Here is a 24,680-nt window from a genome sequence, read left to right on the forward strand (position 1 = left end):
TTAATCTTTGTAGAAACTAATAAAGAGAATATTTAATTTTAAACTCTCTTTAAATTATTATCATGGTCAAAAAGGAAAGTTTTTCTTAAAATAAAATCTCCTTTCAATCTACAAATAAGGAAAGATTTCAAATCTTTTCTTAATCTTTTGTAGAAAGCTTTAAAAGGAAAGATTTAATTTTTAAACTCTCTTTTAAAACTATGATATCCACATAAGAAATAATTTTAATAAAAAATCCTTTTTAATATGATGTGGCCGGCCACCTAAACTTGGGCTCCAAGCTATTGGCCGGCCACCTTAAGGCCAACCTTTAGGCTTGGCCGGCCCTAAGCTTGAGCTTCAAGCTTAGCTTGGCCGACCCCTATTGGTTGGGTAAGAAGGTGGGTATGTGGTGGGTATAAATCTCTATATACAAGAGGCTACGATAGGGACCGAGAGGAGGAATTGGTTTTGGTCTCCCGATGAAATTAAGCTTCCCGTGTTCGCCCCGAACACACAACTTAATTCCATCAATAATAATTCATTCCACTAAAGAACTATTATTGAACTACCGCACAAATCCCAAATTACATTTTGGGCTCCTTCTTATTATGAGTGTGTTAGTCTCCCTGTGTTTAAGATGTCAAATGTCGACTAATTAAGCGAGTTACTGACAACTCATTTAATTAATATCTTAGTCCAAGAGTAGTACCACTCAACCTTATCGTCATGTCGGACTAAGTCCACCTGCAGGGTTTAACATGACAATCCTTATGAGCTCCTCTTGAGGACATTCTCAACCTAGATCACTAGGATACAGTTTCCTTCTATAATCAACAATACACACTATAAGTGATATCATTTCCCAACTTATCGGGCTTATTAATTCATCGAACTAAATCTCACTCATTGATAAATTAAAGAAATAAATATCAAATATATGTGCTTGTTATTATATTAGGATTAAGAGCACACACTTCCATAATAACTGAGGTCTTTGTTTCTTTATAAAGTCAGTATAAAAGAAACGACCTCTAATGGTCCTACTCAATACACTCTAAGTGTACTAGTGTAATTATATAGTTAAGATAAATTAATACCTAATTACACTACGACCTTCCAATGGTTTGTTCCTTTCCATTATGGTCGTGAGTTACTGTTTATAATTTATAAGGTACTGATAACATGATCCTCTGTGTGTGACACCACACACCATATTATCTACAATATAAATTAATTGAACAACTACATTTATCATAAATGTAGACATTTGACCAATGTGATTCTTATTTCTAGATAAATGTTTATACCAAAAGCTAGGCTTTTAGTATACACTCTAACAACGCATCTACACTCGAGAGTTAAAGAGCTTATCATCGAACTTTCGAATCTCGGAGAAAAGGTAAGTAACCGAGATTCACTAAGGTACGCACTAAATTCTTTTCCTAGAAATACGAAATGGGCATCACTAGTAGATGCCTTTTATATTTCTAAAGATTTAGAAAAAATTCTTTAGAAGAATTCTTCTCGACATTTGACGTGCATGAATCAAGATGTGCAGGTATGAAGGATCCCAAATACAATGTCACCTTCAAAGCATCGAGAGACGAACCTGAGTCAGAGTCCTCTCTCGAAGACGAGGAAATGGTTATGATGGGTAGAAAGAAAAGGACGATCCGTTGCTACCACTGCAACGAAGAAGGGCACGCCAAGGACAACTGCCCCAAGCTGAGGAATAAGGATAAGGACAAAGGTAAGAAGCCTGTCAAAAAACACAAGGTCTTAAAGGCAACGTGGGATGATACGTCGTCCGATTCGGAAGTCGAGGCCTTCTCCGGACTTGCACTAATGACAAGTCATCAAGACGACGACTGCGAGTCAACACTACAAGAAAAACTCTCATAGACATCGGTGGAACAACAATGGTTTTAAGCAAAAACCGATGTCTTTGAGTATTTTACACAGGTTTTTCCAAAAACCGGTGTCTATGAGCGCAGGTTTTCACTCATAGACATCGGTTGTTTAGCTGATGTCTTTGAGCGCCTTTTTTTTGTTAATAGACACCGGTTTTAACAGCGGTTTTTAAAATCTGATGTTAATGAACCAAAAATAATAATTTAATTTTTCCACACGCCCAAATTTATAACACTTCACAAAGTTATCTCCAAATCTAAACCAATATCGTAAGCAGGTTTTATTAATGTGAAGCTAGCAGGCAGTGGCAGTCTGGCGTAACCGCGACTCGAACCGTCTGCCACACAACGCCTCTCCTCCTACCTTCCTCTCCCCCCAAACCTAAACCCATTCCCATCGATCTCTATCGCGATGGCATCCATGAAATCCTTTCACCACCTGCTTCTGCTCCTCGCCGTCGCCCTCCTCTCCCTCTTCCGCCGAGTCATCGCCGCCGCCCGACGCCTGCTCTCCTTCGTCTCCCTGCGCGAGTTGTTGCTCCACCTCTCCTTCCTCCGCTACGGTCTCCGACCCGTCACGCTCGACCTCGGCCACGCGTCGCTGCACATCTGGGGCCCCAACCCCCGCCGCGCCAGCCAGAAGCCTGCCCTCCTCCTCATTCACGGCTTCGGCGTCAACTGAAAGTGGGACCGTTCCGTGGGCTACCAGGCGCGGTGCGTCGCGAAGGCGATGCGCCTCCTCGGGGTCGCCCGGTACTCCGTGATGGGGATCAGCTACGGCGGGTTCGTGGCGTTCCGCCTGGCGGAGATGGAGGCGGAGTCGGTGGAGCGCGTGGCGATTCTCACTGTTGGAATCTGCATGTCGCCGGAGCAGTTGAGGGTGATGTCTGCAAAAGAGAAGAGAGACGTGTGTGAGCTGCTGTTGCCGCAGAAGGCGGACCATCTCAGGGCCCTCGTCAGCCAGTCCATGTACCGCCCCCCCCCCCCCCCCCCAAGTGCTTCACAAAGTTAAAGCACTTCACATTTTCTAAGGCTCTCTTTTCTATAGGGTTATTTAATCTAGTTGTTCTTCCATAATTCATCAAACTAACAAGTTATATGATACACAGGATTCAGTAATTGTTGTAGGATATCCACTTGGTGGAGATACAATCTTTGTGACAAAGGGTGTGGTATCACGAATTGAGGTTTGATTTCATGAAATTGTGATCATAAGCTTTTAGTATTTTTTTGGTGAATTTTATATTCTTGCTGAGATTGTTTTATAGATGATAAATTGCTAACTTAAGTGTTATCAATTTTAAGTTGGTTGAAAATTTTAGAACATGGTGTCTAAATGAGTTTTTTAATATTAATCACTTTTTTTTTTGCTTCTGTTTCAGGTTAGTATGCTCATGGATCCTCTGATCTGCTTGGTATTCAGATTGATGCTGCAATAAACCCTGGTTGGTAACTCAACCTAGTTTCCTTGCTAGAAAGATAACATTTTATTTGTTTAGATAGTTGGATGTTATTGCACCACTTTCTCTGGCAAGGTACAGATATATTCTTGTAAAAGCATTTTAATGTTGTCAAAGAAACGTACTTGTTTTGCAGGAAACAGTGGTGGTCCTGCCTTCAATGATCGTGGTGAGTGTATTGGTGTGGCATTCCAGATATTCCTTCTGCTAAATTTGCCTTTTATTTTCCCTACTTTATCTATTCCAAACTTTTCAAAAATCTTTTATAGATTAACTTTGTCCCAGAATAATGTTTAATGGAAATGCATCTGAGTACTGTTTAATGGAAAAGGAGAGTAGGTAGCTGCTTTCCAGGTGTTGTTGTCACCAGTGGAATCTTCTGCAACTCGAGCCATTTCTAGGGTTCCAAATTGGGAGTTTGCTCGGCGCCCGTGCCATACGAGTGCAGTCAAGGTGTTTTCTTTCGATCCTGAGAGAAGGATTTGTAACATAAAACTATGGAAATAATGTTTTTTTTTGTTTTTGAAAAAAAAAATATGAAGAACTGCTGTTCAAAAGCTAGCATTTTGCTACGAGTGGTTGGCCAACAGCTCAAAGCTTGCCTGAAATAATATCACTCCCTTTCATGTTTTGCCACTACTGTTACCTCTGAAATGCAAAAATAGTATCAATACTATCACTCATTTGCAAATTGCCAGTGTTTTTTTTAGTATCATCTTAATTTGACTATCTTGTAGGTTAAGAGTTGATCATGAGAAAATTTTGATAATGTGTTGAAGGGAGCATCAGTAGAAGATGGTAGGAGTATTGCAGTTCTTCGATTTCGGTCAAACCAGCTCCTCCCGTAAGTTGCTGGCACTCAATCGACACAATAGTGGTGAGATTGCATCTTGCAAGATGTAAATAATGTACATGGACCTCTAACTTTCTTTTAAGTTAGAACTCAAGAAAACATATACAAACCTTCAACTTTGTTGCTCGAGTTAAATTATTGAAGATTCCTTCGGTCATATTTTACTATCATAATTCCTGATCTTACTGCCTTCACAGGTCTTGAACCTCCTAGAAATAGCTTAGAGGTTCCTCCTATGAATACTTATCATAATTTTCAACTGGTTCATGAAGACATTCAAGTAAGTTGCTGGGTTTAAGAATTGTTCTTCAGAGTATTCATGGCTTCTTTAGGCAAGCATTTCACTAAATTAGCAATAAGAGAACCGAAATTACTATCATTTGTGTATATCTGAAAGTACATGCTTCTGGTTATGTTCTTGATTTGGTACTTGAGATTTTTCTTCGTCGATTTATGTGAATCTTCTTGTGGGGATTTAACAAGAACCGAGAACAAAAATTGATTCCCTTTTTATATTCACATGATTTCAGTGCTCAAGTTACTATAAAGAGGACATTTGACAACAATCTCACACCAAAAAATTGATTGCTGTTGAAAGGCTCCACAGAACAAAGGATCAGCATAATAGACCCAGTGTTGTGGCTCGATTAATGGGAATGGAGTCACTGCCTTCAGACACCAAGCCTACTATACATCAATTCATCAATAAGTCTCTATCAGCTTTGGGAGATGTGATCTCTGCTCTTGCCTCCAAGAACCCACATATTCCATATAGGTTCCTTCTAATGCTCATAGTCATATGCTTCTATTTTACTATCTAAACTAGTTTTAATTTTTCATTGTACTAAAGGAGAGATGTATTTTGCAGGAACTCTAAGCTAACACATTTTCTCCAAAGCTCTCTAGGTAAGAAAAAACCTTAAGAATAGTAAACAATCAAACTCCACAAGATGTGATTATAACTTTATACTTAGTTGGAACTTTTTTTTAGGCTGTGTCCCTTGTTGCCACTCAATTCCGAAGCAATCTCTCAAAGTGCCTTGTCTTAACCAATAGGTAATTGTTCATGTAATTGATATTCAACATTGCATTTCTTAGAATTGTCATTGCGGTCGAGGACAAATAGAGAGTATTTTGAATACATCACTGATGCTAAGTTGGGAGATCCTTCAATTCACTACAAATAGAGAGTATTCGTGGAGATTGTGATGAGATTTGGGTTGACAATGAGAATTTTTAGTTTGGTAACTTTATTTATGATTTATATATATGACTATTTACTTTATTTTGGTAACTTCATGAAGCTAATGATGGTGGACTTCTTGCCACTTTCATGGCTGCTGGTTTCAAAGGTATTGGTATCATAATCCACTAAATATGCACTATTGTTATTTTCTTGTGAGAAGGTCAATAATTTATCTATCAGGTGAGCTTAACCGGTTTCAACCTGGAGTGAGAATGGAGATATTTCGGCTTGATGCTTGGTATTTCAAGGAAGATCTATTGATAAACCCTACTAATTACATAGTGAAAGGGCTTAATCGTACGTGTTGTCTACCATAAATTATTCTTCGTTGTATGCAGGTTAATTAGAATCTCAACCTCGATACTTTTTTATTTCTGTGCTATCTGTGTTCCTTGACATACACCATGGTGTTACAAATCTTTATTGGTCCTTTTTTGTTCACCAATATGTGTCAGTTTCTCTTGCTAAAACGAGCAATTTAAAAGATCATCGTGATGCACTTGTAGAATTAGTTGCTTCTTCGGAATATGGAATCCTTCATTTGTTTAGTCATCACCAGTTACAGGTATTACCCTCCGCATTCTACGTAAATGAACAAATCATCATAGTTTGAGTTCTACACCGTGAAAATTGATTTGAACTGTTCTTGAGTATCACTGCCAGCTCCCCAACAAAACATGTGACAAAAGAAATTAACTGGGCATATATTTTTCAGGAATTTTTATTAATTGAAAGGGAATGCTCATTACACGCAATGGAGTACGAAGAAGAGTTGTCTGTCATTAATTCTCAACAAGAATGATGGTAATTTTTGGTAAGCTTTGACTCCCTAGTTATAATGTCTTTCATTATCTATGTTTCAAAATTATGCACATATTTGCTAGATTTTTACTGGTTTAATTTTTTTTGATTGATTGACATTTCTTTGAATTGTTCCTGATGTGTTCAAATCATACGTTGTCCAAGTTATCTAGTTTAACTTTATTGCTATTACTTAAATTCAAAATTCTTAGCTGTTTGTGCATAATTAAACAAGTGTTATTCCAATTCCACCCTCTTTTACTCATGTTTCACAAAAACATAAAATCTTTAGTCATATCATTATAGTTGGCAGGACTTTCTGATGAGAGGTTGGAAATCTCTTTTTTCAATTTTCAAAAAGAAGTACCAAGAATACGTTCATTGGCACTTCTCAAGTACTGATTAATTAAAAAGGACCCCAGTTAAGAGAGTTGGATCGTGGAGCTGATATCATTGTTGCTACACCAGGATGTTTGAATGATATTCTGAATATGAAAAGATTGAACCTCCATCAAGTACTGATTAATTAAATTACAACTATGAGAAAATTTTGTTGCAATAATTTCTGATTTGGAATATATTAAGTTCCCAGGAATGATAAATCTATCACTATATGATGTGGTTGAGATAAATGATGAATGTGTCTCCTTTTAAGCATTCAAATTAGTCATCTTGTTACCTGGTGCTCTTACTACTTTTTCAACTATGATTTTTTGTCTTGATTTACTAATATATTATTTATGTGTTTTTACAGTTTACAAATCTCAAGTACTCCAGAGTTGAAATTGATGAAGTGCGGTTCAAGTGGACTGAATGCATGCTAGATTACATTTGAAGTGCAGTTCTACCTTGATGTGTTAAAAGAATGTTCTACCTTGATTTTGATATCTATTAGCTAGCTTTTGATGTAAAAAGAATGTTTGGGTATTTTATGGATATTGTTGTAAGAAGATTATTTATATAATTTGTGAATATTTGTGTATTTTATGGATATTATTGAATGAAGAATATTTGTATAATTTGTGAATATTTGTGTGTTTTTTTTTAATATTGTCGGTTTTTCATTGTTTCGGAAATCAAATTTGTGCTGTAAAAAAATATACATATTACATCGGTTTTCCACCGCTGCAAAACCGGTGTTATTAACTAATATTACATCGGTCATTTACCGCTGCCAAAACTGGTGTTATTAACATACAATATTACATCGGTTTTACACCGTTGATGAAACGGTGTCGTTAAGTGATACTACACCGGTTAATAACCGATTTGAAGACCGGTGTCGTTAAGTGATACTACACCGGTTTTAACCCGATGTCTAAAATGACAGACTTTTAACATCGGTTTCATAGACATCGGTCGAAAATGAAATAGATACCGGTGGAAAACCGATGTCTATGAAGGTTTTTGTTGTAGTGCAAGCTCTTCTGAAATGAGCATCGAGAGCATCGATGAAGGGGGAGTTACGTCGGAAGATAGCAACAGTTCAGGGGGAGACACAGACAACGAGATCGACAAGGTAAGTCAGGTACGATCTCTTCCTCCCGATAAACTATTTAAGTTTATTAAACTGTTAACTAAGGATTACTGTAAGTTAGAAAAAGAAATTAAAAATTTTAAAGTAATACTAGCTAAATCTTGCCCTTTAAAAGAGTTAGACAAATTAAAATTAGAAAATGATAATTTAAAAATACAAGTAAATAACTTGAAAAATCGTGCATGCTCATCTAACACAAATGTAAGAAAATTTAATAATCTAAATTGATATTTTAGATACCACAAGGGACAAATTAGGAATATCTCAAAAAGGTATGTCCCTAAGAAATTTTTAGTCAATCCAGTAGTCTGGACCTATATTGGGTTCCAAAGTCCTGTTTAACTTGAACTATTAATTAGATTTAGAGCTTTCAGCGAGAAAATTAGACATTAAATTTCTTTATGAGGCTTTGTCTAAGAAAGTGGTTGTTGCTCCAATAACCAAGAATGTCTAGTGCCTCGCCACAGCCTGGAAGTCAAAATATTGAAAGAAAATGTTTAATTAACTTTCTGATAAAGCATTAAGATTGAAATTTAATAATGCCTTAAAAAGTTTTTCAAACATTTTTTTTTAATCTTTCAAAATTTTTTTGTTATACTTAGAAAAATTCTCAAAGATTTAAGTTAGAAAAATTCTTTCAAAAAATATTTCTTTTGCAAATTATCTAACTTAGAATTTTTTTTAACCTAGAATTTTTTTTAAGAAACATTATTGAAAATTATTGCAAATTTTTAAATCATTGAAATTATTTTTCAAAATTTTCTAGTTTTAACCCTTAGATTTTTTCTTGGAACCCCATTTTTTATATGATCAATGGGGAAGAAGGAAAAGTATAAGTTTAGGAGGAGATATACCAATTTTTTTTCTACAATTTCTCTATCTTTTTGCACTTTATTACAATATTAGTTATTTCTTTTTATGTCTATTTACTCTATCTTAACTTAGGTTCCTCACATCAAAAAGGGAGAGATTGTTGGAAACCCAGGGTGATTTTGATATGATCAACAAGTTAAGTTAGGTCCTGTCGTGTTTTAACCTTGTGTCTAAGTGTGCAGGAACTTAAACGCACAGGGAGTTGAGCAAAAGACGTAGCTAGTGAGAAGGACGGCACAGGAGGAAGCTGACAGGCTCTGTGCGTCTGAGGTATGAGGCGCTGCAGAAGAGTACACGGGCGGATGAGAAGGAGGCGCGCGACGTTTTCGAGGGATGAGAAGCCGGAGCGGAAGGTTGCTCGAGAAGGCCGAAATTGGGTTCGGGTGAGACTTATTTCGGTTAGCTGAAATCAGTCAAGTGAGCGGAGCCGGAGCGGAAGACCCGAATAGAGGCGAGCAGCACTGGAGCAGAGGGATCGGACCAAAAGTCAACCCTATTGACTTTAGTGGTCCGGGTGCCCGTAGCCATTCTGGGCGCCCGGAGTTGAGCTTTGACTAGGATCACGTCAAATGCGATCCATTGCGAAGGGCATAAAAGATTATCCCCTCCCAGGCGTATGGAACCCTTTCAGGCACCCCGACCAAGGCTATAAATACAGCATTGGTCCAGAAGCTTAGAATCAACACAAGCATTAGCATTCCAACACTTGTACGCTTTCTTTTAGAGTTGAGCTTCTATTTCTTGTACATCATTGCTGTAAGAGGCTTCTCCACCTGAAGGAGATACTAGTGCGACACTTTCCTTAGATTAACAACCTCCCCGGTTGTAACCAATTAAACATCTTGTGCCTCTTCTTTTTTGTTTTAATTTATTGCTTTTATAATTTATGCAAGTGTTCTGTTGAAAGTTCGAGAAGGGTCTCTTTTTGTATTTGCAGGCTATTCAACCCCCCTTCTAGCCGACCGCTACAATCCAACAAGACCCAATCCAGATCCACTGATCTCGGGATCAGGTTTGATGCATCGATGATCAGTCAACCGATCCTGCCTGAATCGGCCGGCTTCCCGTTCAGGTTCTGCTGCTCGGATAGAAGTCTTCGTTCGGCTGACCGATCCCTCCATTTGGCCGACCGATCTGCCGATGATCTCTGACCCGATTGACCCGACTCGATCAAGTCATTTCTTATCTTGGTTAGGTCGACTGAACCCGGTGTTCGGTCGATCGCTTGGTCGAACCCGGTCCACTCGCTGGAAATCTGATCTTACTGATTGGAGGTTCGGTCGACCGATGCTGACATTTGGTCATCCGATAAAGGTCGAATCTAGCCCTGCAAAATGTGTTAGTCTTCTGTAAAACAGAGTTAGAATAATAGTAAATAATAAAGCAATATAAAAGATAACTTTTGACAATCTCGGGACTATCTGATTCTGACTTTCAGATTTCTCAAAAACCCTAGGTCTAACCGACGCCTACTCTTCCCTCTTCGGAGAACGCATCCTCACATACTCCTCTCAGGAGAGTTACCTTTTTCCAGACCGACCGTCTAGATTAACTGGACTTTTGCTTAGTGCCCGAGACTTCAGGTCTTCATGTTGGACGTCTGATCCATGACCAGACCAAACTTTCACTTGGTTCGCGACCACCAGGATTTTCACCTAGAGTCCTTGACTCTAGGATTTCGCCCAAAGTGGTCGACCTGCCAAGACTTCGCCCAATCCCCAAGATTAGGACTTCGTGTCTAACCGCAGCTAGGACTTTCTTTTACCTAGGGTTACCTCCCCCTATGACCAAGGGTTACCTCCCTTTAGGCTTTTCCATCTGCCTAGAATCCACTAGAACTTTTGCCTAAGAACACTTAGGACTTTCCTACAAGCTCATTCACACTTGTTAGACAACAAGTAACCTTAACTTTGAATCCTTTGCCATAATCAAAACTTAGGTTCGATTGTCTGGTGCTCCCTGCACCAACAATCATTACTTCTAATCATAAGTATGTTATCTACATATAAGTACAAGGTGACTTAGCCATTTTTTATGGCTTTTATGTAGACACATTTATCGCATTCATTACTCTTGAATTTACATTCCTTCATGATATTATCAAATTTCTCATGTCACTGTTTTGGTGCTCTTTTGCTTTATCTAAGCTCAACCTCGACTGGTTTCTCTTCATTATCTTCATCTTATGTTTCATATGCCCGTTTTGAGAAGCTAACTTCCTCTCGGATCTTATACGGAAATACATGCTCAAAGAACGAGTCATTTTTCGATTCTATTATCAAGTTCTTGTGTATATCCGGTATTTATGACTCATACACAAAAAACTAATACGCACTGCAGTTATGTGCATATCCAATAAATATGTAATCAACAGTCTTTAGTCCTATCTTAATCATTTTCAGATCAAGCACCAACACTTTGGCAAGACACCCCCACATTTGTAAATATTTGTCTTCCATTCCACAACTCATTAGAGCTCTTATCTATTTTCTTTCGGGACACTTTATTTAAAAAGTAATTAGCTGTTAACACAGCTTCCCCAACTCTGGCAGTCTAGAGTTTAATTGTAAAATACCGGAAAAAAATGACAATTATTAATAAGGGAATTTTCTGGAATTTTTAGAAATTTTTCGAGAATTTTTCGGAGCTCGTATGGACGAGTTCACGGGGATAAAAACGGGGTCCGGAAAAGCCTGTTTAGACGACCCATTTTAACGAGGAAAAGTTTCCTTTTCCTTTATATTTTCTTTTCTTTATTTTCTTTTCTTATTTTTCTTTTCCTCCGGTTTCTCTCAACGCCGACCCGAGCTCTCTTCTTCTCTCGCGCCCGACGCCGGCCCTAACCGCCGGCCGACGGTTCCTCCTCCCCGAGAGCACAAAACCCTTGGCCACTTCTTCTCCTTCTATTTCTTCTCTCCCGAGCCGAACCCCTCTCTTCCTCTGCCCTAGACAAACTCCAGCGTCGGCCGCCGTCACTTGTGCCCTAGCGCCGGCCCTTCTCCTCTTCCGAGCACCGACAACCGACCAAGTTTCTTTGCTTAGCCGACATTGTCACTGCCGTCCTTCCTGCCCTAGCCGCCGGCGACGCACGGAGCAGCGCCTCTCTTCTTTGGACCTAGCACCGCCGCCAACCCATCTCCACTTCCTCTGTGCCAGCCACCAAGCGCCACTTGCCTTCTCCCTCTCCTGGGCGCGGTCAATAGAAGCTCGCCCGGAGACAAGCGTTAAGTCGTGGCCTAGGCTCCGACCACCTCTCCTCTGTCTTCATCGTGCCCTAGATCTCTCCACAGCCGGATCCTTTTAGTCCATCAGTTGCCTGCAGAGAGAAAACGAGGGCTCTGATTCAGGTAAGGCAGATTTGGGGATTTTGATACAATTGTGATCTTTGTGCTGGATTGCAGGGGTGAATTGTGATCTCATCTTGTTCTGTTCGGTGAAGGGTTCCACCAGAAAACGGCTGTTCTGTGGATTTTCTGGTGTTGGCAGCAATCTCATTTCCAATCGCAACATTCACTTAGTTCCGGCATCTTGTTCGGTTGTGAATTGAGGTAAGTGTATGGATTTGATACGTGTTGTGGATAATTATTGATTTAGGTTTATAAGTTGTATAACGGTGTAGTTGGGGTTAATGAAACTAACCCTAACTGGTCAGTGGATTAGAAATTAGTTTAGCTATTTGTTTATAATTAAATTAGCTAAACTGTGATTTAACTAAGGATTTTGACGCGAGGCGAGTATCTTGAGTCATTGGATTTCTATTTTGGAGGCGGTACTTTGACTTATTGTCTTTGATATGCTTAGTAATTAAATTAACAAGATGCATTAATTGTGTTTCTTACTTGTTTCGGTTAATCACTGCCCAATACATGCTACCTATTGATTGATTGTTTGTTTACATCTTGTATGGATATGTACCTGATTCCACATGCTCATGGGTAGTGATATAACCATATTTTACCATGTCAGGACCTAGGTTTGATACCTTATATGATCAGATACCTTGATATGATTCATTCGCTTTGGTGCACATTATGATATGTCCAGAGATTGGTTTAGTATATTACCATGTTTAGTGACATGCACCATTCGCATGATTGCATGCTGAGTGATTGATTGCTCCTTTATTGTCGAGCACTTTGCCAGTTTCATCACTGTTCGGTGCTCCGTTGTGACGCTCATGGGTAGCGGGACACAGCGTGGTAGCACGTTGACTCTTCCGGTGCTCCGTTGATCCGCTCATGGGTAGTGTGACGCAGCGTGTAGCACGTTAGAGATTCCTCTCCGTCATAGTGTACCGGGAGATGAGAGCATTGCGCTCCCCCATTTATGATTTGGGGTAGGAGTACGTATGTACTCCGACAGCATCCCGTCCACTCCATCACTCATCAGGAGTAGTGTTGCAGAGTGCACGGTTGTCACAGCCCTACCCACTCGGTCCCACTGTTGTTGTGAGTCGGCTGATTGGCGTCAGGGGTGACCATGACATTGGCATCATATGCATGATGCATTTATTGTTTGTGTTTGTTGCACTTATATGCTGCACATTGCTTGGATACCTTGATTGACATGCATACAGGTGTTCTATACCTTTCGGACTGTTTGTCCTTTTACCGGGTCCTGGTTAGTACAGATTCTCTCCTGTCTTCTTCGGTTTGTAGTTACCTTTATCTTTATCAGGAGACTGTACGCATGATTAGTGCTAGGTGTTATTTCTTTACTTTGCATATCAACTGTACCTGCTGAGTGTTGGACTCACCCCGCCTTCATTGTTGATATTTTCAGGTTGATGCTGTCAGGAGAGAGTTCCAGTTGCTGGTCCCTGCAGACCTCGAGGATGTGATTGGTTTTTCGTTTGATTTCCTTTTCTGTTCTAGACTATTTGGACTTGTTATGTTCTGGATTTATTTACTTATAGACATGGTATAGATTTTATTACATCGATGGATTTGGATTTGGTTTTTATTCTACTACATGCCTGCCTGGACGGTAGAAGAGGTGAGTTCGTCGGATTTGAGCTTTACGAGTGTAGTGGAGTAGGGTGGATTTCGAGTCAGAGTATTATTTTTACTGTTTAATTATCTTAACTGCGTGGTTGTGACAGCCAGAGGCTGAATAGATTATATATAACTGTGTGGTGATGTTTTATTTTGTTGTTATTATTCCAGCCGCCTGTGGCTGAGGTATTTGTGAGATGTAGAAAAGTTTCAGATTGTCCACCGTACAGGGGAGATGCTGCCGAAATTTTCTCGGACAGGGACTCCTCTGGGGCGTGACATTAATAGAAGAGCATTTATCATCTTCTTTAGAGTGCAGTTCTTCCATTTCAAGTTTTGATCGTGCTCGACCACATTGACTTTCATAGTAGCCTGAGAGAACAACTTTCTCTCTGAATTCATGTTGTCTTCTTCGATGCGAAGTCTAACAATGAGTTCCTCCATATTAATCTCCTTCCACTTGTGCTTTAGGTAGTTCTTGAAGTCTTTCCAACTAGGAGGTAGCTTCTTAATGATAGCAGTTACCTGGAAGGTTTCACTCAGAACCATCCCTTCTGAGTGGATCTCGTGCAAGATCACCAGAAGCTCCTGGACTTGGCTGATCATTGTCTTTGAGTCATCCATCTTGTAGTCCAGGAATCATCCCTTGATGAGCTTCTTGGTCCCTGCATCCTCCGTCTTGTACTTCTTATGTAGCGAATCCCACACCTCCTTAGCCATTCTCTTCATGCTATACATAGTGTATAGTGAGTCGACCAAACAGTTGATGATATAGTTTCAGCAAAGGAACTCAGAATGAGTCCATGACTCCACTGCACTGATGATTTACGCATCAGAATCCTCAGCACGCTTGGGAGAGCCCTCGGTCAAGAACTGAGCCAGATTGAGCGTGGTCAAGTAGAAAAACATCTTCTACTGCCACCTCTTGAAGTTCAGTCCACTGAACTTCTCTGGCTTTTCCCCGTAATTGATTGGCACAGTTCCAATCGGGACGGAGGGGGCCTTCATGTGTTGAGTCTGCTGCACTTCATTATTCTGTTCTATCATCATCTTAACAGAACCGAGTCTGTTTTAATATTGTTGGATAATCAATCTGTCGGAGATATTTAGAGCTTTATCAAATTTAAATTACACGAAATTAAATTCAACTTATCTGTCGAGATTATCTGAGCTGATAATCTCAGGCTGCCAGCAGAGGCTGGTTTCTACCAAGTGTTAAACTTAGACTGTACAGTAGTTGAGCGAGCTGATCAGCCGACTGGATTGAGCAATCGAGCAAGCTTAGAGGCTGGTCAGATAGACCGAGCGAGTAGTTGCGCCGATCGGACAGAGTAGCTGAGCGAGTGACCGACCAACCGTGTGTACTGTCGAGCGAACCGAGTAAGAGGCCAAGCAGAATTCCACCGAGCGGAGCGGCTGAACGGGCTATGAGGTCGGGCGAGTGAGCAACTGGACGTGCGATTTGTAGACTAAGCGATCGAACTGCCGAACGAGTAAGTGAGCGGCCGAGCGAACTGACCGAACGAGTTGAGGTCGGACGGGTGTGCAATCGAACGAACGTAGAGGCCGAGTGAATTTCGCCGAGCGAAGGATTCAACCAAGCGGATGATGAAGCCGAGCTGAATTTCGCCAAGCGGACTGAAGGGCAGGGTGGGCAAGAAATAGATTGGCCAACCGGGTAGACAGGTCGAGCGGGCAGTTAGCCTTACAGTAGAAGGCAGAGCGGCCTAAAGGCAGAGAGGCTGAGGTCCAAGAGAGCGGTTTGGGAGTAAATTGAGCTAGTTACGACCGGATAGGCATGCAGCCAAGTGGGCGATGAGGCAAGGTGGGCGCTGCGACCGGGCGAGCGACAAGGTCGAGTGGGCGCTGTGACCCAACGAGCGATGGAAGTGGTTGGACATGTGAATCGAGGCCTACGATACGTAGTTTCCTTGAAACAGATTCACCCCACCTCCGGCTGTGCTTCGAGGCTTTCTCGAGTCATCTATTTCCCAGGATACAACGGTGAACCATGATTCCCATCAAGCACTAATGGTCACAGAGAACTAAGAGGTACCCGACTGCTATCACAGGCACTCCGCTGAGCAAGAGATGCACGACAAAAGAAAAGGGGAACGTAGGTGGAGAGCTTCAACTTTTTGAGAGTGTAACCTTTTACCTGTGATCGCAGCCTCCTTATATAGGAGCTTAAGACTAAAGGGCATCGTTAATGATCGTTTAATGATCATTATTCGCCAGTAGTGAAACGTCAACGTTTCACTCAACTGCATTAATCTTTAATTTAATGCATCCGTTACACCCTTAAATAAGCAGCAAAAAGGTCATGTGGCAAAATGTTAGTTGTTCAACTTGGGTAAATTTTACCCTGACCGGTTCATCATTCGGCGCGTGCAGGTTGTGCTCGCACATGAATCAACTTGGTTCAGTGTAATCCGGGCCCTGGATTTGTACCCTCTTGTGTACCCATGCATAAGATAGAGTCTCTCCCTATGTATTTGCTCACATCATCAATGCATGTGAATCAATATAAACCAACTAATATGCTTGAAAACTCCCAATATGGGACTAAAGTCCTATTCATAATGGAACTTCATACCTCTTCCACCTCTTCTTCATTCACATATATCTAACACCTTCAACCAATTTCACCCACCCTTTTATATTACTGAACCTTGATATCCATGTGGACCGCCACATCTACCTATGGGTTGTTAGAAGCATGGATTGCATGGAGAGACATCCAATGTATGCTGACTATCATAAGCATGCATGAGGGCCACATAGAGTATCAAAGACATGACATTGATATCGTACACCTGACGTTGCACGAAAGTCACCGAGAGTCACATTTGTTCGTTGTTGATCTTGTTAGTGAAAGTTATTGGTAGCCTTATATTGGAGTTGTAATTATCAAGAATAGTCAGATCCCTAGATCAGAGAGGCACTACATAAAAGGTATTTTAGAAGCGGTTTTAACACCACTTTTAAAAATCAAACAACATAATCAATTTGAATTAAACTGTTTCTATTATCTTACCTTTTCATAATAGTTTTATAACTACTTTTATTGAATAGCTTTAGCACTAATTTTAATAAACCGCTCTTAATGATACAAATATTAGAAGCAATCACTACAACAAAATTGACTTTTCGCAGTGCGCAATTATTCTATCTGCAGTGTGCATTGCATGCTACACAACTCAAAGTTGTTAAAAGTTCTAACACATCGATAGCACGCAGCCACGCACTGTGGTTAATAACATTTGTAGTGTGTGACCACACACTACCATTAAGAGCATTTGCAGCACACGACCGCGCGCGGCCGCATGCTGTGGTTAATAGCATAGAAAAATAAAAAATAAAAAAGAGGATTCAAATGCATAACGAATCTACAAAAGGAAAATATACATAACCATGATAGCAAGGTATTGGATGGATTAAAGAACATGATAACATCTTCCATCTATGCATGTGTTGATACATGGCATTAGCGTTGCTTTGCCCTAGTGGCTAGCACGTTGATACCATGTTACCTGAGGTATCGGGTTCGAGCCCTGTTAGCAATAAATAAAAATGAAATATTTGCATAATGTTGTCCGAGGTACCGTGTTCGAGTCCTCTTAGCAACAAAGTGGAACTGTGCCTCCCCAAAAATCCCTTCAGGGGTTTCTGGGGTATGGGGTCGCCCATCGGTGGGATGAGACACTATAAAAAGTTTATCCTACCTTGGTGGTGCGGTGGTTAAGGCATGGGGTGTTGCCACATGAGGTCTTAGGGTCAAAACTCGGCGTGTTCGAGCATGCCTCCCCTCATGCCTTTCCACCTGTACTAATGGCTAGTAGTCACCCATGATTTACTTCCTCCGTGTTGACCTAGGGATGGATTGACATGGACACTAGGAGTGAACGAATCATCTTTTACCACATGATACATGACTTTAAAAAAATCCCATTATGAAACATTTCACTATTTAGAAATTGAATAGCTGAGAAGCAAAAATAACATTGCATTTTAATCTTAACACACCACAGCAATCTCAACTGTAGATTTAACATAGAATCATTTTAGACTAAGATATAAGGATAACAATAGTGTAGGTTAAGCAAGAAGAACTACAAAAGTTGTAAATATATTATCTTTTCACTAAATCTATAACAATGAGTAGTATAAATCAGGATGAAACCAAGTGAGACATAAAATTCTTCTCATTCACATTCCACATCACTTGTGGATGATGTTTGCCATCCCTATGAATTGAATAAAAAGCTTTATGGAAGAATTGGTAAACTTAGAGTCATACATCAACCATCAAAATGAGGAGAAAAAAATCTAAAAAGAATAACCAAAAGGTAAGGCAAATGCATAAGATACATGATATAACATAGGAAAAAGATTTTACCCGATGGCAAAATGCAAACACCTAGTAGTAATTCATTTAGAATTTTGGAACCAAATTGGAAACTATTCATCCAGTATTAACATAATGGAGAATTAACTTAAGTGGATCTACTAATGTACACTGTTGATACATAATATACTAAAAAACACGGAAGCATTAGGACATGAGAAAACAGTTGATTGATGCACATTGTTTTGCCAAATCTAGGTTCCTGAACATAATTTTTTTTCTATTTTTACATACCAAAAGAATACTAAAAAATTCCTTTTTTGAAAATATATATTATGATATGCAACATATTAGGCACATTTCACAAATTCTACCACCATGAGCAGACCTCAAAACATTAAATAATCATTCATGATAAAAAAATAATAAAAACATATGAAAAAGAATCTGTTGTTGGTATACATGTAAAGATAAATAATAAAATAATAATAGACCCTTAAGAAAGGTAGGTTAATGTTTAATCATTCATGAGGATAATAGCATTTGTATGCCGTTAAAATTTTAATCTTTGAAATTTTTAATACTTTTAACCGCGCATAAAAAGTGTGCTATTAATATTTATTTTTAATAATGTTAGTTTTTTTGTACATCGTTATCTGTATAAACATAATATTTTTTGGTACGTCGTTATTTATAATAGCATTTGTATGCAGTTAAAATTTTAATATTTGAAATTTGTAATCCTTTAACCGTCTATAAAAAGTGTGCTATTAATATTTATTTTTAATAACGTTAGTTTTGTGTGCGTATTTGTATAAGCATAATACTATATATAGTGTATTTGATTGAGTGCGCCGTAAAAATTATTATTAACGGTGTGCCCTAATTAATATTGTGTGCCATTGATGATACGTTACAGAAAGTTATTTTTATTGTAGTGAGTATTAAAACTGCTGATATTGGGTACTTTTAGCAATGATTCTGTGTCAAACACTGCTATTAATCATTTCTATTACTTTAACTTCTAAGAATAATTATCAAACTGTTCCTACCGAATACTTTTAACATTGTTTTGTATAAAGTGTTATTATAAACTACTTCTATTGCTCTATAATTTTAGATTTGGTTTTCAAATTGCTCCTATTGCATAGGTTTAGCACCAATTTGCATAAACTATTACGGTAAACCGCTTCTAATGATACAACTATTAGAAGTAATCTTAAAATCGTTGATAATAGCTACTTTTTAAAAGTGATTCTATATCAAACACTACTACTAACCGCCCTTAATGATATAACTATTAAAAGAAATCTTGAAACTGTTGTTGATAATAAGTATTTTTAGCAACGGTTCTATATCAAACACTTTTACTAATCGTTTCTATTACTCTAACTTCTAGGAGCAATTTTCAAACTGCTCATATTGAATTCTTTTTACAACATTTTGTATAAAGTGCTCTTATAAACCACTTCTATTGCTCTAATATTTGAGAATTAGTTTTTAAACGGTAGTTATTGTATAGTTTTAACATCGATTTGCATAAACTGTTACTATAAATAGCTTTTAATGATACAACTATTAAAAGTAATCTTAAAACTATTAATATTGGATACTTTTAACAACGGTTCCGTATCAAAAGTTGCTATTAATCGTTTCTATTATTTTAACTTCTAGGACTAGTTTTCAAATTGACACCTACGTCAGCACTTCCTAATCCTTGATCTCCACCACTAGAGACACAAGGCCTTTATGTGCTTTTCATCATATATATATATATATATATATATATATATTCCATAGAACTTGCCTCAGACTCTTAGAAGAGATTAATAAGGTAGTACATTATCATCATCATCAGCAAACTTGATTTCCCCTGAAAGGTGCTCATAGATCTCCGTCAAGTGCCCTTATTCTTGTGAGCCTCGAGACAAATCATAAAGGGAGGAAGGTGATCAAGATTGGCATGGAAATAGATGATTTTTTATTTTTAATTCTGAATTTCTTGTGGGAATTAAAAAATAACACTGATTCAAGACATGACATGGTCCAACAGCATACATGCCTTCCTTTACTCTTATCTTTGATAATCCATTTGTTTATCAATAAATTGTCAACTCATTTAGTTTAGACAATTTATACATGTGATTATTATTAACCACTCTATCAATCTTTATCTTTTTATGAAATCTTAATTATCAAATTAGTACAAATCTCCCGTAATTGTGAGTTGATTTATAAACAATAGTTGTTGTTTTTCAAATTAACTTAAGTTTTTAAAATCAAAACTTTTGACGGTTTTAAATTAGTAGCCACCTTTTATTGAAAATGTTAGTGTGTGAACTTATGTGCTAAGACATTCCTTATATATTTTATGGATAATTATTTTATAAAGGTAAGTATTTATCGTTAACCATTTATATACTTTTCTATGTATATGATTAATGACAAAGTTCTACGGATTAATGAGTATATTAATTTGAAAATAGTCCTTGATCGGAGAGATATCTAGAGAAGATATATATATTTAGATCAACGCTAAGTATGACTAGGTCGAGATAGATCAAGAGACAGATATCCAAGTTGTACTTAGGATGCCTTGGGCTTAGAGGTACATTGGATACTGTAGGTGCAGCGGAGGCCGGCAAGAGGGGGGGTGAATTGCCTGCACAAATTAGACAAATTAAACTACCCTCCTCGGATTTTTCAACTCGAAAGTGCTATAGCAATAATAATAAAATTAAAACAATAAATCTAGAGACTCGGAAGTTAACCTGGTTACAACCAAGAATATTGTTAATCCAGGGCGATGAAAAGGGCACACTAAAAAATCTCCTTCTCTGAAGACGGAGAAGCCTTTTACACTCTTACAGCTCAGAACTATTGCTAGTAATTGATTGCAGAGTTGATGGAACAATTGATATCTAATTCCTAGTTCCAGAGGCCTTTATATAGCCTCTGGAAATTCTATCTCGGATGTCCGAGGTGCCTCCAATAGAGGTCCAAGGCGCCTCCATCGAGAGAGTGGATAAAACTTTATCCGAAAGCTTAACGTTCACTTCTGCCAGGTCCGAGGTGCCTCCAACAGGCATTGAAGGCGCCTTCAAGCTGGAGGCGCCTCCAAGCTGGCTGGCAGCTTTTTCCAGCTTGCTTGCTTTTTTGCTTCATCTTCCGAAGTCCCGTTCTTTTGGGTGATTCCGGCCAACCGAAATAGGGCTCACCCGAACCTAATTTTCGGCCTTCTCTTCGAGCAGCCTTCCTCCCGGCTTAACGTCCCTCGAACGTCGCGCACGTTCTCCTCACCCACCGGTGTACTCTTCCGCAGCTCTCTCGTCCTTCGGACGCACCGAGCCCGTCGGCTCCCTTCCCGTGTCGTCCTTCTCGCTAGCTGCGTCTTCCGCTTGACTTTCTGCGCTCCTAAGCTCCTGCACACTCAGACACAGGGGTCAAACACAAAGCAGAACCTAACCAACTTGGTTGATCACATCAAAACACCCGCGGGGTCCAACAATCTTCCCCTTTTTGATGTGCATCAACCCAAGTTCAAGTTAGGGTAAAAAAATAGACAAATAGTAATTTTAAAGAGAATTACTAAACTAACATTTTAAGCATAAATTTGCAATAAGTAAAATTGCAACTAAATAAAAGTTTAAGAGAAATTTTTTTTTGAAAAAATTATCTCCCCCTAGACTTGTACTAATCTCTCCCCCTTTGATCACAACAAAACGGGGTAAGAGTATGATATTTAAAAATATTTAGTAGATTTTTAAGTTAGAAGAATTTTGAATAAGATGAATTTTTCAAAATTTTCTAAACATAATAGAATTTTTCAAAATAATTTCTAAGTCAAAATTAATTTTTTGGAATTTTCAAAAAAAATTTAAGTAAACTAATTTTTTAGAATTTTTCAAAAATGTTAAAAAAAACTTACAAAGCATTATTTAATTCTAGTTTAATGCTTTTCCAGAAAGTTAATTAAATATTTTATTTCAATATTTCAGCTTCTAGGTCGTGGCGAGGCACTAGGCCTTCTTGGTTATTGGAGCAACAACCACTTCCTTAGACAAAGCTTCATAAAGAAATTCTTTGTTTAATTTTCTCTCTTGAAAGCCTTAATTAAATAAATTAATTTAACATAGATTTCGGAACCCAATAGAAGTTCCTTCTTACAGGATTATTCAAAAATTTAGGGGGTACATATTTCTTGGGCACTCTTCTAAGTTGACCCTGATGGTTTCTAATGTACCAATTCAATTTTCCATAAATTCTAATTTTTATTTTGGAAATTTTTTAAACATGCATTATTTTTTAATTTTTCAACTTCAATTTTTAATTTTTTATTTTCTGATTTTAGATTATCGTACATCTCAAATGGACATGCTTTTGCTAATTTCATTTTCAATTCAGTATTTTCTTTTTCTAATTTAAACAAATCTTTAGAAAGAGATTTGATAAATTTAAACGACTGAGTAGGGGTTAGAGCACGTACCTTACTTACCTGATTTGGTGATGCTTCCCCTTCACTGTAGCTTTCCTCTTCTGATGTACCTCCCCCTTCATCTATGCTCATCTCTGAGCATGACTCTTCTTCCATCTGATGGTTAGCCATTAGCGCTAATCCCGAGAAGGCTTCGACGTCTGATTCGGAAGACGACGAATCTGACCAAGTGGCCTTCAGGTTCTTGTACTTAGAGGTTTCTGGCTTCTTGTACTTGACCTTTTCCTTTCTTTCTGCTTGCTCTTTAATTTCGGGCAGTCATCCTTGATGTGCCCTTCTACGTTGTAGTTGTAGCAACGAACCGTTATTCTTTTTCGCTCATGCTTCTGCGATCTAAATTTGTTAGATTTAAAAAACTTATTAAATCGTCTTACCATTAATGCAACTTCGGATTCGTCGATCGAGGCTTCGGAGTCAGAATCGTTTGTTCTTACCTTCAAGGCAATGTTCTGACTTGCTTTCTCCACTTTAATGGGCTCTGCAATCCGAGATTCGTGAAGTTCAAAGGTAGAAAACAAATTTTCTAAAGTACTTACCTCGAAGTCCTTAGAGATGTAATATGCATTTCTGGGGAAGGCATTGAGAGCGTACCGGATTGAGTCCCGGTTCGTTACTTCTTCTCCAAGGTTGGTTAGTTGAGTTATTAACTCCTTGATCCTTGCTTGGAGCTGCACTACCTTCTCGCCGTTGTTCATCCGAAGGTTCGTTAACTGGGTCCGTCGGATGTCGCGCCTCACTAGCTTAGCTTCCGAGGTACCTTCGTGAAGCTCCAGGAATTTTTCCCAGAGGTCTTTCGCGGAGTCGTAGCTTCCAATTCGACTTACCTCTTGTGGTGGCAACACGCTAAGCAGGTGAAATTTTGCCTTTCCGTTGGCGACAAAATCAGCTTGCTCCTTCTTGCTCCACGTGTTTTCTTCTTTATCTTTTGGAACTGCATAGCTATATTTCATAATTAAGCAAATGTCAAATTCTGTCTTGAAAAATACCTCTATCCGGCGTTTCCACGTCGCGAAGTCTCCATCGAACTTCGGGGAATGAATATTCGCTTCGTCCATCGTCTTGATCGTTGTGCTTCAGTCGGTGGTTAGTCCTTCTGAGGCAGTCTGGCTCTAATACCAATTGTAGGTGCAGTGGAGGCCGGCAAGAGGGGGGTGAATTGCCTACACAAATTAAAGCTACCCTCCTCGGATTTTTCAACTCGAAAGTGCAATAGCAATAATAATAAAATTAAAACAATAAAGCTAGAGATTCGGAAGTTAACCTGGTTACAACCAAGAAGGTTGTTAATCCAGGGCGATGAAAAGCGCGCACTAGAAAATCTCCTTCTCTGAAGGCGGAGAAGCCTTTTACATTCTTACAACTCAGAACTATTGCTAGGAATTGATTACAGAGTTGATGGAATAAATGATATCTAATTCTTAGTTCCAGAGGCCTTTATATAGCCTTTGGAAATTCTATCTCGGATGTCCGAGGCGCCTCCAATAGAGGTCCAAGGCGCCTCCATCGAGAGAGTGGATAAAACTTTATCCGAAAGCTCAACGTTCACTTTTGCCAAGTCCGAGGCGCCTCCAACAGGCATTGAAGGCGCCTCCAACAGGCATTGAAGGCGCCTTCAAGCTGGAGGCGCCTCCAAGCCTGATAGAGGCAGCTCCAAGCCTGATGGAGGCACCTCCAAGCTGACTGGCAGCTTTTTCCAGCTTGCTTGCTTCGTCTTCCGAAGTCTCGTTCTTTTGGGTGATTTCGGCCAACCGAAATAGGGCTCACCCGAACCCAATTTTCGGCCTTCTCCTCGAGCAGCCTTCCTCTCGGCTTAACATCCCTCGAACGCCGCGCACGTTCTTCTTGCCCACCGGTGTACTCTTCCGTAGCTCTCTCGTCCTTCGGACGCACCGAGCTCGTCGGCTCCCTTCCCGTGTCGTCCTTCTCGCTAGCTGCGTCTTCCGCTCGACTTCTTGCGCTCCTAAGCTGCTTCACACTCAGACACAAGGGTCAAACACAAAGCAGGACCTAACTAACTTGGTTGATCACATCAAAACACCCGCGGGGTCCAACAGATACAACCCATTTATGATGAGACCATATATTAAGTATCATTGGTCATTCCTCTTATAAAGGAGTGTAACTGATCTTTTGACTTGAGAATCAAGTAAAACAATTAATTTGGTGATGATGCATGATCCT

The 24,680-nt window shown here is 39.2% G+C and overlaps 2 long non-coding RNA genes across 2 annotated transcripts; both read left to right on the top strand.

Annotated features, from left to right (window-relative positions):
- Positions 1–4,093: 4,093 nt before the first annotated feature.
- LOC122011127 lies at positions 4,094–5,099 on the top strand. Its single transcript, XR_006119927.1, has 4 exons — positions 4,094–4,229; positions 4,403–4,485; positions 4,736–4,980; positions 5,074–5,099. It is a non-coding gene; the product is annotated as an uncharacterized LOC122011127 (long non-coding RNA).
- Positions 5,100–5,898: 799 nt separating this feature from the next.
- On the top strand, positions 5,899–7,045 carry LOC122011185. The gene is made up of 3 exons (XR_006119930.1): positions 5,899–6,016; positions 6,167–6,255; positions 7,007–7,045. It is a non-coding gene; the product is annotated as an uncharacterized LOC122011185 (long non-coding RNA).
- Positions 7,046–24,680: the final 17,635 nt, after the last annotated feature.

This window comes from Zingiber officinale, chromosome 1B (genome assembly GCF_018446385.1).
Source record: "Zingiber officinale cultivar Zhangliang chromosome 1B, Zo_v1.1, whole genome shotgun sequence".
Classification (NCBI taxonomy): domain Eukaryota; kingdom Viridiplantae; phylum Streptophyta; class Magnoliopsida; order Zingiberales; family Zingiberaceae; genus Zingiber; species Zingiber officinale.